This window comes from Galeopterus variegatus, unplaced genomic scaffold (genome assembly GCF_000696425.1).
Source record: "Galeopterus variegatus unplaced genomic scaffold, G_variegatus-3.0.2 Scaffold7021, whole genome shotgun sequence".
Taxonomy (NCBI): Eukaryota; Metazoa; Chordata; class Mammalia; order Dermoptera; family Cynocephalidae; genus Galeopterus; species Galeopterus variegatus.
The window spans coordinates 37,476-41,349 of NW_007733132.1; positions in this window are offsets into that span (position 1 = coordinate 37,476).

A 3,874-nucleotide genomic window follows, 5' to 3' on the forward strand; every position below is an offset into this window, starting at 1 on the left:
TCCCTTGCACCTGGGTACAGCCCTTTCTGGTGGCAGAAGCAGCACCTGGGTCGTCTGAGTGTCAGTGTTCACTGAGCCCCTAGCACAGATGGGGCAGAGAGTGGCATGAGCTGTGTTCGTCCTCTCCTTGGTCCCACTGCACTTTCCTAATGGGTGTCCACCATTAATGTGAATTCATTGGCACTAGTGCAAACTAAAGTTATGGGAGTGGCCTTTGGTCTTTTCCTAAGTGTTTGCTTTCCGAGCCTCAGTCTCTGGGCCTGAGAAATGGGGGTAAGTAGTATTGACCTCACAAGGTGGTGGTGAGGATCAAATGATGTAGTGTGGGAAAGTACTCAGCAGAGTGCTTGTCTCATGGTGGGGCTTGGTAGGTCCTCTTCTTAAGAGGGGACAGAGTCTAAGTCATATTAGCAGCTCCAACATTCAGCCCAGTGTGTGGCACATACCTGGTGTTCAGAGGATGTCTGTTGAATGAATAAATGCATGAACAAATATGATTTTTAAGGATCATTGCGGGTCCCTGGTCATGCCTGATGGTCCCTGGTCATTTCCTGATGTCCTTCTACTGTCTCTTATAGACTCTTTATTCAAGTTATACCAATTCAATTAAGCAGTTAGCAAACATTTATTATGTGAATATTATGCGCAAAACTACTCTCAATAATGATGATTACTAATGATAACTAACATGTTTGAGCTCCTACTATGTCCCAAGAATTGTGCTTAGTATTTTTCAACATTTTATCATTAATCTTCATGCCAGCCCATGGAGGTCATGTATCAGTCAGCTACTGTCGCAGTAATGCTGTGTAACAAAACTCTGACATTCGGTGGCTTACAACAACATTCTTCTCCCCTTGCTTGTGTGTCTGCAGGACAGCTGAAGCAGCTGTGGGTCCAGCTGTAGATGGGGTGACTTGGCTCCAGCCTGTAGATGGAGTTCAGGTCTGCTCCATGTGTGTTTGCCTTGGGTTGAATGTCCCCCCCAAACTTAGTCCCCACTGTGACAGTGTTAGGATGGTGGGAAATCCTATTATGGTAATTAAAAGGTGAGCACTTGAAGAGGTGATTTGATTGTAGGATGCTGCTATAGTGAATGGATTAATAATGGTGGTCAGGGGTGTGGTTCTGAGGGCTTTGAAAGGAAAGTGCCTGAGGAACTATCACTTTTTCTGCTCCACCATTTTCTACCATGCGAGACCCCTGAGTCACTGTTGCCACCACCAAGGCCTTCACCAGTTGTGTTCCCTGGACTTTGCACTTCCCAGCCTCAGAAACTGTAAGCAAATAATTTCGTTTTCTTACAAATTACCCGGTTCCAGGTATTTTGTTATAAGCAACAGAAATGGACTAATACAGTGTTCACTCTGGATCCTGGTTGGAAGAGGCACAGCTACCAAGGATATGGTTTTCTCGTGGTGGACCACCAGAATACAAGAGAGCAGCCCAGCCCTGCCCGCTCATTTCAAGCCTCTGATCCAGTTACATTCTCTAATATTTCATTATCTAAAGCAAGTCCAAAGTCGTGGGATGGTGAAGTATACTTCAACACTAAAGACTGTGACACTCACGGGAGAATAAAGAGCTGGGTTCAGTAGTTCAACCCACCGATAGGAGGTACTATTATAAGCCTCAAGCTGAGACATAGAAAGAAGTGACTTGCCCAAGGTCACTCAGCTGATAGGTGGCAGATATAGGATTTGAACTCAGGTAATTTAACTCCACAATAATGGAGGCCTAAGGGTGCAAATCTGGGGTGGGGGCGGGTGGGAGGGGAGTGATATTTGTTTTCTTAAATTATATGCATTTTTTTCACCCATGAGTTGCCCATGCCCTGTGGGCACCAACTATTCCCACAGTTACACGTCCATCTGTCCATCCACGCACCCATTCACACAGGCCTGGCATTTGGGTGTTCTCTCAGCTCTCCAGAATAACAGGCCCAGGTCAATTCTCTGGTAATTTTTTGAAATTAATGTTGAGGGGAAAAATCACCCCCCAGTTAATCTCAGGCACGTGTATAAATAGCTTTGGGAAGTCCCTGGTGGAATTCATATCAAAGTGGCACCACGATTTTACTTAAAAACAATTTGCTCCATGTCAACCGTGATTTCTGACACCTGAACTTGAAAGTGATCTGGGTGGGCCCAGCGCCATCTCTAGAAGGGAGTCATGTGTTTACTTGGAGGGAGGAGAGGAAAGCTGGCAGTATGTGTGGCCATGGAATAATGTTCCACACACCCTTACAGGAGGGATTTCCTCCTCGGTGTTTCCACAGAACCTTCCCTGTGTTTGTTTAAACCCGTTCCACACTCTGGTCTGACAGCTGCCTGGCCCAGGGCCTTCCTTGCAGACACATGTACAACTAATCCTCTTTAACAGCAACCTGCACTGTGTGCCCTGATGCAATTACTCCGGTATATAAACCTCACTGAAAGCCAGGCTTTTCTTGGGAGCTAATAAATAAGCCCCAAAGCCACAACATGTGCAAGACCTTGAAAAATGGCATCACCATCTACTGGGAATTGTGAACCCTGCAAAAAGCAGCTCATTGTACTTTCAGAAAAAGGTTTTTGTTTAAAAAAAATAATAAAGGACAAAAATCACCAAGTGGCGTCTACATGGAAAAAGCAACCTCGCCTTGACAGTCTAAGGCTGTTCTCTTTGCTGCATTCATCTTTCTTTACAGATTTTATGTAAAAGGCATTATTAGCAGGAAAACAAGACAGCATTTTAAGGAACTCCCCTCGCATCCCAGTTTCCCATCTGCAGTTACCATCTGCTGCCTGTGACCTCTGCCTCGGTCGCTGAGCAGAACTTTACCACCTCAGGGCGGGTTACAGCTTCTGGGGGGTGAGATGGAGCCTCAAGCAATGAAAAGAACAGGGGGAGAAGCCACTGTCAGGCGTTGCCCTCCACACGTGTGCCGTGTGCCGGTACTCTACAGTTTACAAAGCACTTCCAGCTTTGCTTCTGGTTGCTTTAAGGAAGAGGGTGCTGGACACCGGCCGTGGGTACACAGACCGGCAAACGCTGCAGATTCTTTCTGTCCCTTGGACCCCAGTTTCTTGAGAGGCTGGGGTTGGTGCTCCAAGCGCCACCTGAGCAAGTTTTCCAGAATTCCAAGTGTCTTGTCTCCAGCTGATGGCATCTTTAGCCCAGAGTAGGGACTCAGCCACTGGTGCCGCTTCCTTGCCCTCGTGTCCAGGTGGTTCCTGGAGCAGCCGCCTCTGGGCCACTGCGGCAGGCAGTGGCGCTCGGTGTCCCGCAGAGCCTCACCAACCCGGAGAAGCAAACACCCTGGGCCGAGGAGCCGGCGCCCGGGCCAGCCTTCTCCGGGTGCAGGAATACAACAGAGGGCGCCGAACCCACCAGCGCCGTGGCCTTGAATATCAATGTAGGAGCTGGCTCCAGATCGCCAAGTTCCTTAAACGTGTCTGTGACAGGGTGTCACTGCCAGACTTTAAGGGCTTCGCTTTGCTTTTTACTTGCAATCGCCGCATCTCACAAACCATGTTTACTTGTGCAGGGAGGGGCGGGGACCTAACCCACGGCTCGGCGCACACGCCTTGATCTCACATTCCAGGCTCGAGCTGATGTGTGTCAACGCGACATGCGGCGGGGGAGGGAGGGCTCTCTTCGGATGCCTCATTCGCCATATGCACGTCACTCCCAAACTTTTCCTCCCTGCGCTCGGGGAGTCAGGTTGACGCGCCCTGGATGCGGGGCTCGAGGCGCGGGGCTGGGCGCGCTCCCGCGGAGCCGGAGGCGCAGGGACTCCGGGGCTGGACTCGGGCTTCTCAGGTACAAGTTGGGTGCCGGGCGCCGCGGTGCGGGCGGCGAGGGTCCGGCTCCGGGGTCCGAGCGGGCGGCG